Source organism: Uloborus diversus, chromosome 4, assembly GCF_026930045.1.
Source record: "Uloborus diversus isolate 005 chromosome 4, Udiv.v.3.1, whole genome shotgun sequence".
Classification (NCBI taxonomy): domain Eukaryota; kingdom Metazoa; phylum Arthropoda; class Arachnida; order Araneae; family Uloboridae; genus Uloborus; species Uloborus diversus.
The window spans coordinates 112,367,518-112,381,694 of record NC_072734.1 but is presented as its reverse complement, the minus strand read 5'-3'; the positions used below and the strand labels follow the sequence as shown (position 1 = coordinate 112,381,694).

General features: G+C 33.1%; 1 long non-coding RNA gene across 1 annotated transcript; it reads right to left on the bottom strand.

The window, feature by feature from the left end:
* Positions 1 to 8,277: 8,277 nt before the first annotated feature.
* Positions 8,278 to 12,721, bottom strand: LOC129219662 (uncharacterized). The gene is made up of 3 exons (XR_008580429.1): positions 12,622 to 12,721; positions 12,291 to 12,372; positions 8,278 to 8,472 (listed from the first exon to the last, which is right to left on the bottom strand). It is a non-coding gene; the product is annotated as an uncharacterized LOC129219662 (long non-coding RNA).
* Positions 12,722 to 14,177: the final 1,456 nt, after the last annotated feature.

Sequence of the window (14,177 nt, the reverse complement as noted above, 5' to 3'; positions counted from 1 at the left end):
GCAGTCCTCAAGAGATTTGTAACATTGTCACGGAACTTGTCTCTTAAAAGTTACGTCATCTGCATAGCCAGGGCGGACCCCTCTCCCCCAAAATGAGAAAAACACCTCCGCCCCTCCGATGGGCACCCTAGCATAGCTAATACAGGGTTCATACTCATTTTTAAAAGTAAAAATTAAGGACTTTTTAAGGACTCTCTCAAAAAGGACTTATCGGGAAAATGATTAGATAGCTTTACGTATACCATTTTAAAGTTTTCCGGAGGGGGGGGGGGGGCGGGGGCAAAGTACATGATACATATTATATATATACACATGCACAAATGCATCAGTTTCCAAAAATCAGGGAGAGGCGCAATCGACCGGGATGTCTCATTATCAGTGAATAAAATTTTAAAATTTCACATCATAGGGATGAGAGTGATCAAAGAGCAAAAAGGAGGAACCCACCCCCCAAACAAAGAGTTCTTAAAATCAAGCAGAAAAGAGATGAGATCAAAGTGCCCTTTGAGTCCATGACATTCCAAAATTCAACAAAAAATGGCGAATTAACCAGTTTCAAACATAATACGAAAGTTTTTCCCTATTAATTTATTATGCTTGAAATGATTGGGTAGTAATTAATACAATAGATGGCACATATTGTTCTTAAAACATAACATTTAATTCTCAAATTTCAGTCATAAAAAAAGATTAGCAAATAGGGATAGCTGTTGAAAATTAGTTGTATATTAAAGCATTATTATTTAGCATACATGATTGGAGTGAGAGGCAAATTGAAGGAAAATAACTAAAATCTCTTTTCTTCAAGATATTTAAACTATTGTTTTGTTATTATTGCTTTTGATCTGTTATTGTTACTAAAATCCTATTTCGAACAAATTTGCTATATCGTACTATTTCTCGCAAGTTTTTTTATTTCTATATAAATTTAAATTTTGAAAGAGAGAAAGCAATTTCTAACTCTTGAGTCATTGAATAAAGCGATTGATGGAGCCAGAGTTCAATCTTGGCTGTATCACTCAATAATATCAATATTTTATATATTTTTTTTTTTTTGAGGGGGGGGGGGGTGAATATTTCTTTTACGAAAAAACATTTGAAAATAAATAAATATATATATATAATTAATTATCCTTTTTCCTTGCAATGGAACTCATAGTTTGGTTTTAAAAACTTCATAATATTATTTCACGATTTAAAAAAAAAAACTGAAGTTGCTTTATTTAATCTTCAAATTCCAAAAAATTTTACAGGCAGTAAAGCCTAACCAAAACCTTTAGAGATTCACCATAAATGTATTGAAATCTTTTTTAAATACATAAAAATAGTAACCATGACAAGTTTAAATACAATCAGAGATTGTGGGAGTTGGACCATATTTTTTCGATAGTCTTTTGCATTTTTTCTAAAATAAATTTAAGAAATAAAAATATTATTGAAATAATGAAAAAAAATAAACAGATATAAAGTAGCATATTGTAAAAAACCTTCCAATATTTAAAAAGATTGAAATATTTGCAGGATGCAAAAAGATTGCAATCTCAAACAAGGCAAGCAATTTTCGGCGAAGCACGTGTTTAACGTGGTTGGCATGTCTCCAAAACATACGTTTTCGGCAGATATCGCGGATTATAAAGATTTGAAGGGGTAAAAAAGAAAAAACTAAGAAAAAGGGGACCAAACTTGATACAGTGGTTAAAATATTAAGGAAATTTTCAGAAAAATAAGGACTTTTTAAGGGTTTTTTCAGGACCTTAATTTTGCTTGATGAAATTAAGGGTTTCTTAAGGGTTTTTTAAGGAAGTACGAACCCTGTAATATAGTGCAGATATTTGCTACAAATTCTTTCCAGAAGTTTATCCAAACCCAAGCTCCAATGAGAAGAGAAAGAACTCCCTCTGTGGGCTGCCACAGCAATTACCCACCACCAAGACCAAGGTTTTATACAACACGCTAGCTTTTACCAGACGGGTAGTTAGCAGACTCTTAACCCAGGTATGTACATGGGATTAATTCCCCTGCGTACAAAGGAGTTATATAGTCTCAGTGGGGACTTTCCAGAGCTGTTGTCAGTTCAAAGAGTGCAGCCTCTGTACACTTACCAGGTTGATAAGCATGCAGGCATTTAGAAAGAGGGTTGGCTTTTAGAACACCCTCCCTGAGTCCCTGATGTACTTATCGTTTTTTTCTCCAGGGTTTTGAAGAGGAAAGAAATTAGACTGATAGCTTTGAGTCTCATTCACTCTAATAGCGCCTTTCTTTTCAGCGACACATCGCACCCGCAACTGAGGTGATGCTGTTGCATAAGAAACATGGTAACCCAATATTCATTCACAACACTATGACAGCCTATCGGTACATCTGTGAAATGCATCAATGCATGTGTTGATACTCATGGCGGAGCTCACTGCTCCCATTTTTTTAACAGGACAATGCGCAGTCACACACAGCCTGCAAGAAAGATCGAATTGGTGGGGCTTTTACAGCAGTTGTGGTACGCGATAACGTTGGACATCATAGGAGACTGTTATGCTTCAATATTCAAGCTAGGGGTGGCACAACAGTGAAGTAAAGCCTCCATTCAGATGTGATTTTTCAGCAATAAATGATTATTTTGCTTATATTTTTATAATAACTCTCTCACATGAATGTTGTCCTGACCTATACAAAATTCCCTTTCATCCTTCTAATTTTGTTTTGGAGCTCCAACTTTTTTGTTATAGGGTGTACAATGCATTTTGTAAAAAGTGAAAAAAAGAATACACATTATTTTCAAAGAAGCAAGATCTACTTTTTATTCAATGAAATAACATTAAACAGGAATTTAACCAAAAAAAAAAAAAAAAATTTATACCAAACAATTACTTTTTTTCTTTTCTGAAGTGTAAGGGCGACAAATTCATCTAACACTTGTCTGAGACTGATATCTATTCTGTGGTGAGAATGTAGTTTAAAGAGTAATACTAATAAAGAGTTCAATTTCAACAAGAAAAAATATTCTTTATTATTATATCATCATATATATATATTTGATCACATATTTAAAGAATTATTGTGTAAAACAACTTATCAATCTAATATGATATTTACATTAAATGAGTTGGATATGCCTAATCAATGTGGATATCAAAATTTCAGATATAAAAAGCCATTGTACAAAAAGTAAAAAACTTAACTGGTCACAAAAAAAAAAAAAAAAAAAAAAAAAAAAGCAAACATCTTCTCCAATTATGACATTGAAAAGAAAGATTCTTCGGTTCACGATATGTTTCTTTCATAATTTCATCAAGTCTTTCAATAAAAAATATTATAGACTGTGTAACACATAAATCATGGGTGCAAGTTTGGTGATGTGTTCAAGACGGAAAATATTTTCACCCCCCCCCCCCCCGCCCGCATGCGGGCTTAAGGAAAAATTTGTATGTATAAATGTTGCAGATTTTAACAATGCCAGTTTTGGTGCGCTACTCCATTGCCGTGCTAAATGTTTACGCCTTGCTGTCAACAGCCTTTCCACACTATGATAATTTGCGCTGTGCACTAATGGCATCAGTGAATGGCATTTCATCCCTTTTGATGCCATGTGCCGAAGTGTAAAAACTGAATTTCAATCTGCGCACCAATTAAAATAGTTGTTAAAAAATATTAAAATTTTAAAAGTTATTTAAAAAATGGTTAAAACCCATGTTTTTAAGCTTGCTCTTTCAGAAAAAACTTTAAAAATTTCGGAAACTATAACCGAAATATCTATTTCATCCATATATTTTGAGATTAACAGACAAAAAGCAAAATTGGAATAAATTATTACCTTTTGTTATTGTGTGTACGTATAAAAATTGTATGTTTCCAGATATGCAGTAAGCAAGAGTAAAAGTAGAAATAAAAATGTTGGGAATTGTTAAATTCATACAAGGTTTCTCAAATATTCATTTAGAATATGGTCGAATTTCGACCACTGGGCGAACACTAGTTTACAATAAATTGCTGTAATTATAAATTATTTCTCCTTGAAAATAAAATTAGCATTTAAAATTGTATTTAAAATACTAGAAAAGTTCATTTATAAAGTTCTTTCTCATTTGAATAACAAATTTCATCCACATTGACAGTCTATTACCAATGTTTTACTGCTTGAATCTTGACAGTTACTAAATACTCCTAGATTTCAGTTTCAATACATCTGACTTCTCGTGTTACAATTGTTTCTCATATTCTTCAAGAATCCGTTCTTCATTTGCAGTCAAAAATTTTGGAACATGTTCTGCTGGAAGTGATTCATTCCTTTACTGTAAAAAAAAGGGTCGTTGATAAACACATAATACAGATTTTGAATTTAAAAAAAAAAAGTATCACTCAAATATAACTCTTTATAACATGATTGCAAGTCAGATGGTGATAGCTCTGAAATTTGCATAAAGCTGTGACACTTAGAAATATTTTTGTATTGATAATATAGCACTTTTATTCAAACGTACTGCATGAAGAACTAGGAGTATCTGTTTATCAAATTTCATGCCAGAAATTTTTTTACACCAGCTGTTTTTTGTGAAGATATAACAAAGAGCGCTTTGAATGACATATTTCACCAAGGTTTCATTATTTTAAAGTGGAGCAATGCAGCTGCTAATTTAAACCTGGGACTTCAATACTTTAAATTTGTTCTATTTCTTCATCTAGTTTCTCTTTTTAATTTTATTCTAAACCAACTATGGTAATTACGCTAGATTTTTAAAAAATTATTTTATTTATTTTTTATCATCCACTCTTTTTAGTTTCAACTTTGTTTTACTTTTTGTGATTTTCTTGTTTTCCTTTATTTCTTAATTTATACCGCCTCTTTTTTTGCTTTTCTGCAGCAGTCAATGCTATTTGTGCAATTTAGTTGAGGTTTATTAACGAAAACAGAAATGTGACTGATGTTACATACTTGAAATAAATTTTAAATAATTAAATTCAACTATTTCTAAATATTTAAGGGTTTAATATTAAAGATATCATCATAAATGAAGAGAATATGACATTTTAAAAACTTGGTTTTGTTTCTGTTTAAGCAATGCAAACTTTTATACAATTTTGTGACTGATGTTACATTAGAGTATAAGCCCTAGTTTAAAAACGTTTGCTACAAGACAATTATAACAGTTATAAGTTTCTTTGTTGGTCTAATCTCTTCCTAGATAAACCACATTTCAAGAAAAAATAAGATTGTAGACATAGCAATTAATTTCCCAAGTGAAAAAAAAAAGAGAAATTTTTAGAATTGTTAATGCAATGACACATGGGCACTGAGAAGTGTTGTCAAAATTTACCTATAAAACTGATAAAAATGTGCTGATAACTTTTTTCGCATAGTTTTATGAAAATAGTCTTTTTTTACCTCATATGAAAGAAAAAAATTACTGATGTAAGGAAGTTTTTTTTTTACTGTGATGTCCCTAGTTTCATGGAATTGCCCATAATAAATATCCCATACATTTAGAAAAAATGTATACGTGCGTTATAATGCATAGATAAGATGTGACTTGGTTTTATGATTTGCTAAAAGGCAAGGTTTCCACCATCATGTACGTTTTTAGTGTAAAATAATATGTTGAACACTTTCTCTTGTTAACAACAGTGGCTCCCAAAAGTGTTCATACACTTTGAAATTTTTTAGTAATACCAAAATAACACAAATTTGTATTCGAATATAAGTCCAAAAATTTTTCACATCATTCCTACGTCATTCTAAATGCCACCCAGTAGTTTTTTTCAAAGTATTGATAAATCTTCTTTTTAAAATGGTGCAAAAAACGAAGATACAGAGAAATAACAAGCCACAAAAATCATTGTACACTCAAATATTTTCGAACAAATTCATGATTAAAATAAGCATATGTCGGTTTTTTAAAATTATTTTTGCAATGTGTTGATCCGTAAAAGTAATTTGGCTTTCATTTTTTAAAAATATTTATTCCTTAATATTGTGCTTATTACTTTACAATGGCTGGTATTCGTAAAAAACAAAACACCATTCGAAATTTGAATTTTCTCCTCACAGTAACTGTAAATTGGTTTGAAATGTATCTAAATTAGTTAATTTATTCCATTCTATAGTAAAGTACTTGATAAAATGCTTTAAAGAAAAAAATTGGGCCGAAAATAAGGTAAGAAAGGGTCACCCGGCAAAGTTGACAAAGTGTGATAATCGTCATTGTGCTTCTTATAGGCAACTCTTTATAGGAAAAGTGCAAATATTAAAAAAAAATCATCTAACATAAGAATTTCATTTCTTCACTTACTAGAACTGAAATTATTGTTACCTTTGTTTGAAATTATTCTACGTACAAGGTACATAGAATCATAATCAATCAAGAGAAAAAGCAAGACCTATGGGAAGGGTTCAGACCACCGGGACCCCTCTCTTATGTGCGCCACTGGCTTTATTCATTATTTTTCTTTAACCATTGAAATTCATTTGCATTTTTTCAATGTGTTATTAATCATATTTGGTGTAACTTGTTTAGGCTGTAGATTAGAAACAGGAAATGTATAGACTTTTCTGAACAATGGGGTGGATGCACCCACTTGGCCAGCCGTTCAGAAAGGTTGGGTGGCCTTGGAACTGTTTTAACATGTCTATGGATTAAAAAAACTGCAGCAAAAAAGGCTCTTAAGAGGGATGGCCACTCAAAGCGGTTTTACTGTATCCATTATTTGGCAAAATATTGCATTGAAAGCAGCATAAATTTTCTAAAGCCTTTAATCAATAAAACATTGAGAGTCACATAGAAATGTGTACAGGTAAACACAAATTGAAGTTACATATGAATAAAGTGAATAAAGTACTTATACACATGAAACATGAGATCTTAAAACATTAACTTCTCATGAAAGAAAAATCATTCATACTGTTATGGGTACGGAACAAGAATATCGTACATAGTATTTTATATTTAGTCTGTTTTTTAGAAAATTTACAGATTAAGCTTTCATACCACAATCAACTTTCTATAACACAATCAATATTGATTTTTCAATCATCATAGCTTAAATTTTATATAGGAACAAAATTGACAATGACAATGTTTGCTTGAAACATCTTACTTCCACACCATACTCTGCACAATTATGTTAAATATCCGAAATCTCAGCAAGGGATTATTTAATTTGTTTCTTGGCCACATCTATCTTTATGTATTAATACATTTTTCATTAACAGAATTACTAGCATTGAAATTACAAATTCAGCAAAATGTTGAATACTGCTTTGTTATTTGCTATGTATGACAAAGCAAAATGAATTTGTATGGAAAAAAAATGAAAAAACGCAATGCTTATATTGATTGAACTAAAAATGATTGTTTTATAGCTAATAATTAAATTTGTATAGTACAAAAAGCTAGACTACACCAGACCATGGCACATTATGATTTACAGTTCCAGCTCAAAATGAATTGATCTCAAAAGAAATGCACATTTAACACTGAAATTCTTACTTGATGATTAAGTATATATTGGTATTCATCAATCCACGATGGCGCCATACTGTTTTCGCTCGTGGCCATAGCTCCACATTTCCATCCATGAAAAGAAAGAATAAGATCCTGAGTAAAATTGAATATGAAATTTTTACCTGTTTTTTTAAAGAATCATAAAGTCTATATCATACACAGTCTGAGAAATTGTTAATGTACCTTTCCAACGTAAAAATGCCTAGTGCATAAGTGAGTGAATTAGATCATATTACACAAATCAGCATTAAAATGCAAACCTGTTGCTTACAGCAATCTCAATAGTGGATTAAGATTCAACATGCAAAAAAAAATCGCTAACATACCTGAAAAATATTTCGTGTTTTCAACGCCAAGCTGACAGACCACCAACCACCTTTCACTTTCCTGCATAAAAATTCCCAGTGAGGAGACCTGGCCAGCTTTGCTTGGCACTTGGCGGCAACCATCGAAAAGTGCCTAGTGAACTTGAATGCCTACCTTTTTACGAGATCACGATCAATGTTTATATACAAGCACACCAGGAATAGTTGGACCACTTAATGCAAAGTTACCATTATAATGCTTATCCTAAGGTTAACATATGGAAAATAAATCATATACAAATATGTACCTTACCATATGACCCTTTCCCGCACAAAAATACATTCTCAACATATCATTCCAGTGCAAAAATGCCTGAGAGTATAGTGAACTGGAGCATTTTATACATTTATATGCTTACCTATAGGTGACAGCAAACAAGACTTTTTTATTCCATTAAAATCAGGAGAAATTTCTTTCATCGCAGAAGGGCAGAGATCAAAAGCTAGGGAGCTGGTATGTCTGCAACAGGCAAACGGCGATATTAAAAATTGGGCTTCACCTGGAAAAGCACTTCAAAAGAGAGCCAACTTTTAAAAAAACGGGCAATCTTTGAAGCTACTTCACCGGGCACCCAAACTGATGCTGCTGACAAAGAAGCTTCTGTTAAGAGTTCCTGGAAGAAGAAAATAATTATATTTTAAAACTTGTGAAATCTTATAATCTAATTTAGTATATTCTAAATTAACTAATTTTTATTTTAAAACATTAGGGATGTGTTTATGAACGAACAGGTCTTAAAGAACCGGGGTTTAAGCTGGGTACTTTAGCATAAAAGCTAAAACTGAGTGAAAATGCTGAAATATTACATTCTCATATATTTACATATGCCTCAGTGTGTTTCATCTACAGTTTTGAAAATAAATTACATATTTTACCTGTGACATCTTTGAAGTAAGTACAGCAGCTGTCATACATTTTTTCTCTTTTTTAAAAAAATTAATTAATATTTTCGTTCAGCAAAAGAGAGAAAATACATAGTTGTATTTCCGCGATTGAGTTAGTGTTTTCACATTTATGTGTTACGTACGTTCGTGCAAAAAATGTGACCGCATAGGAAACCCTGAAAAGAACGAATCCTAAAAATGAAAGTCAGAATGATCTCCTAAAAAATTAATGACCATTTTTTTGAAAATTGTATTGATGCACTTGTGATAAAATCTTTTTTATTTTAAATTACTATTAACAACCATCTACAATTTTTTAACTCTCAATTAATTGAAATTTTTCTCTCTTGATGCAGTATAATCATTTCAAAAAATTTTTACTTTCAGCTACATTCATTATTTTTCTTTAACTATTGTAGGTCATTTGCGTTTTTTCGATGTGTCGATTTGTCATATTTGGTGTAACTTGTTTAGGCTGTAGATTAGAAACAGGAAATGAATAAATTTTTCTGAAAAATGGGATGGATGCACCCACTCAGCAGCCGTTCAAAAGGTTTGGGAGGGGGGGGGGGTCTTGAAAGGAATCGTTTCAACATAATGTCATATGAGCTAAAAAAAACTGCAGCAAAAAAATTGGTTGATAAGAAGGGTGGCCACTCAAAAGGGTTTTACTGCATTCAATGTTTGAAAAGATATTGTATTCAAAGCAGCGTACATTTTCTGAAGACTTTGATCAGTAAAACATTGAGAGTTTTGCAACTTGCAACACATGGGAAATATGTACTGGTAAACATTCTAAGTATAAATTGGAAATTACATATGAATAAAGTATACTTATCAGGGCCCAATATAGGCTGATTTTGCTACCGTTTTTCGGTACCTTCACAAAAATCTTGTTTTGAAATAGGTACTGTCACAAAAATCAAGTAATAAAATCAGGCAGCTTCACAAGAACAAAAATTTCACAAAAATTCACATTTTAAAATATAAAATTTGTTTCTCTGTTTAAAACAAAATTCACTTATAACATAAAATTCTAAGCAGGTTTATATGAACAATCGCTTAAATAGCAACCTTTTTGTGGTATTTTAACTAATTTTTAGCTGTTTCTCGCCAAAGTGTATTTATGCAATATTATCGCAATCTTTTAACATGTTTTGGGGAACCGTTTTTCTCATAATTTCCAATATTGTACGCAGTACATAGCCCATTAAGCTGAAATTATGATTTTATTTTTGGTACTTCTTAGGTTTTTAGCTCCCCCCCTCTCCCCGAAAAACAAAACCTGTTAAAAATAATACTAGATGACAGTTACACTTTTCAAACTAAAATTTCACTTGTTCTACTTCTCTTTTACAAAAATTAGGACGCCTCTAAAAGTTTACAAAAACAATGCTGATAAAAATAAAAACTTTCACAAAAACAGAATGATGCAATACTTTCACAAAAATAGGTTGCGAGAAAAATATCCTGGATTGGCCCCTGCTTATGCACATTAAACATGAGATCTTAAAATAATAACTTCTAGGTGCCATAAGGAAAATTTTGTTTGGTATCCTGTTGTGAGTACAAAACAGGATAATCTGACATAGTATTTAATGTTTAAACTGTTGCTTAGAAAATTTAGATTAAGCTCATTTACTTTCCATACCACAATCAATATTGATTTCTGAATCATCACAGTTTAAATTTTATACATTGACATACAGTAACAATATTGACAATAGTAATGTTCTTTTGAAATATTATACAAAGGTGTGAAACTTATTAGACTCAAGGAGCAAAAAACAGGAAAATCGAAGATTCCGTTATAAATATAACCTCATATTCTTTCTAACAGCCTAATTCTGTTTCACCAGAATAGTAAAAGTACTTTAAATTATTTCCAAGCCAAATTCATCATTTTACTTGAGTTTCCTCTGCCTGGCAACACTGAGTCTTATCTCATAACACCTGCAATTATGTTCTGTTGTTTCAAAAGCTGTTTTCTGCAGCATGTGTTTTTACACTAGGATCACCAAAATAATAAGTTTATAAATGATTTTGTGTCACAGTTCAGTTTCAGGGAACTGTTTTATTGTTCGGTTGTAGTTTTTCCCCTTCGCACGTGAATTTTATGAAAAGGGTAAGCTGCCTGAACTCTCACAACATAAGAAAACACTGGTTAATATGTTAGGCCAAAATACTTTTTCACAACGAGAAACGTCGAAAAAAATGAATATTTCCCAAAACAACTGTGAGCGGGATCAATATTTTGGTCAAAGAAAACATACTAATCGTCCCAAAAAGGGTAGGAAAATGTGACAGAAAACGAAGTTTCTCCAAGGATGGAAAGAAAACTTATTCGTATGGTCAAGGCCAATAGATAAGCAACTAGTAAAGAAATTTCTAATAGTCTTAGGCATTATTGTTTTTAGGTAGACCCCTCATTGGTCTGGCAACGACTCATCGCTAATATGATACCTGCTCAAAGTCCACACTGGAAAGAGAGAATCACCCCTGCTATGGCAAAGAAAAGGATTCAGTGGCTCAAAAGTGTTCAAGAGACCACTGAATCCTTATCCTTGGCATGGCTGGGGTAATTTTCGCTTTTCTGCGGGGCCTTCGAGCAAACATCCCATTGGAGATGAGTCGTCGTCGGACCTATGATGGGTCCACCTCCACAATGTGTCCTTGGAGACATTTAGTGCTTTCTGTCACATTTTCCCAACCTCTTTGGGACAACTGGTATGTTTTCTTTGACAGAAACATTGATTCTGCTGACAGTTTTTTGGGAAATATTAAGTCTTTTTGGCATTTCTTTGTGAAAAGGTATTTTGGTCTTAACATATACATAACCCATGCTTTCTAATATGTTGGAAGATCAGACAGCTTAAAACTTGTTATTTTGGTGCAAAAGCATGCAAAAAAAAAATTTCACACCACTCACATCTGCAAAAACACTTTTGGAAACAACAAGAAAACAATGGTGGGTGTTATCAGATAAGAATCAGTGTTTCCAGGGATGGGAAAAGCAAGTAAAACTTGAAATTTTGCAGGGAAATAATGTATAGTACTTTCTATTCGGAAAAACATAATTAGGCTTTTAGAAAGGATCTAGAAATCATTTTTAAACTGGAATCTTCGATTTTCCGGTTCTTCGCTCCTTGAGTCTAATAATTTCACACCTCTGTACTTCCTCACCATACTTTGCGCAGGTTCAATTAATTTGTTTCTGGTCCACCTCTATCTTTAAGTGTTAATACATTTTCCATTAACTGTATTTTTAGCACTAAACTTACAAATTGGACCAATAGTTTGAATATTGCTTCCTATGATTAACAGTTCCAGCACAAAGCAAAATGAATTTCTCTGAAAAAAAAAGTGGAACGCTACTATAGATTAAGCTAAAAATGATTGTTTCATGGCTAATAATTAAATTTGTATTGTACAAAATGTTAAACACCTGGAAATGGCACATTATGATTCATGGTACCGACTCAAGGGGTCTCGAAAAAAAAAAACTGATTTGGAAACATTAATGCACATTTGACAATGGAATTCTTACCTGTTTATTCAAGTACAACGGTATTCATCAATCCACGATGGCATCTAACGGTTTTCCCAGCAGGAAACGGAAAGAACCCCATCTGAAAAGAAAGAAAAATGATCCTGAGTAAAATTGACTATGAAATTATTACCACTTTAGTAGCGAAACATAAAACCTATATCGTACACAGTGTGAGAAAGAACCGCTGTGAAATAATTGTTAACGTACCTTTCGAGCGTAAATGTGCCTAGGGTAAAAATGAGACAACATTAAATTACAAACCTGTTGTTTACAGCAAAATCAATAGTTATTATAGTTTCGACATGCAAAAAGAAATTTGTTAACATACCTGAAAAATTTTTCATGTATTCAACGCCAAGCCAACGGACCACCGACCGCCTTTCATTTCCCGCGCAAAAATGTCCAGTGCAGGAGACCTGGCGTGCTTTGCTTGGCAATTGGCGAACTTAGTTATCGCCAATACATTTGGCGTTCTGAAGGAAATGGTGGCAACCATCGAAAAGTGCCTAGTGAACTTTAATGCCTACCGCTTCAAACAGTTAGGTTGCGTTCGACGAAACTCACCGGTCGACCGGTAAGTAACTGTTTACTAACTGAAGCGTTCTATGATCAACCGGTTACCAAAACGGTTACCATTCTAAGCAGTTGATTGGTTGATTGGAGCACGTGATCATTAGATGTCACGTGATTAACTAACCGGTCGCTCTCGGTCGAGCTCGTCGAACGCAACCTTAGTGGTGCAGTATAATTTCAGAGGAATAGAAAAGAAAGCTTCCCACAAACACGATGAAAAATTACTGTCATTCACAAAGCAAGTTATAAGTTACGGCAGTTGTTTGCCATTAGACAGTAACTGCTGCAGCGGTCCCCATAGTTTATTGGAGTTGCGAATTATTGTGACGTCTCTGCAGGTATTTAACAGAAAGTAACTATAGGTGACGCTGTAAAACGGATAAAAACGAAACCAGCTTGTCTATTACTTAGTTCTGCTATGGTATTTACTCATCTAATTATTGTTAGTAATATTCTTGTCTTGTTTTCATATTTTGTAAGATTGTGGTTATTCTTAATGCATTTTTTTTTTTCATAAACTGTAAATTTATCGGTTCTCTTTTCATATTTTGATTTCTAGCATTGATATTTGTTGTACGTCCAATGCTCAATACAATTAATATTCATTTCATATCCTTTTAATTTTAACTTCGATCTATTATCTACTATCTTTCTTTTGCCACTCTTTGTGTTTATTTTTAACCCCCAATACACAAAAGAAACCGGTTATAAGTTTGACGTGTCTGTGTATCTGTCAGTGGCAATCTAACGACAAAACGGATGGACAGATTTTGAAAAAAAAAATAATAATGGTGATAATTTGAATTCTGAAATTTTGAATTCAAATTATGTTTTTCGCAATCACGAACTGAGACCGGACCCTACTCATTGGAGTTGTTTCTAGAAACGGCTCCTGTCCCCCCCCCCCCCCCCAAGCCTGCCTCTCCTCCTGGGCGGTTCGTTACGTGTGCATAGTTGTGTGTGTGCGTAGACCTGTGTGTATGCACGTAGGCGTGTGTGAGTGTATGTGTGCGAACGTGCGTGTGTGTAGGACATGGACGCCTCCGACCAGGAGAAGAGGATAGCTCAAAACCGGAGCAGCAGCGCCGCACCGCGCCGCCAGCAGAGGACGGTGGGCGGTGGTGCTGCAGAGGCTTCTGGTCCAAGTTGAAAAAGGCACGGACACCAAAAACGGTCAAATGAGAACAATAAGCAATCGTGATTGCTCAAAAAAATGTTCGAAAGGAGAGTTAAAAGGGTTTTTGCGGTTTTTGCAGTGAAAACATATTTTAAAACTTTGATTAGTACCAAAGTAAAGAGTAATTTTTCTGC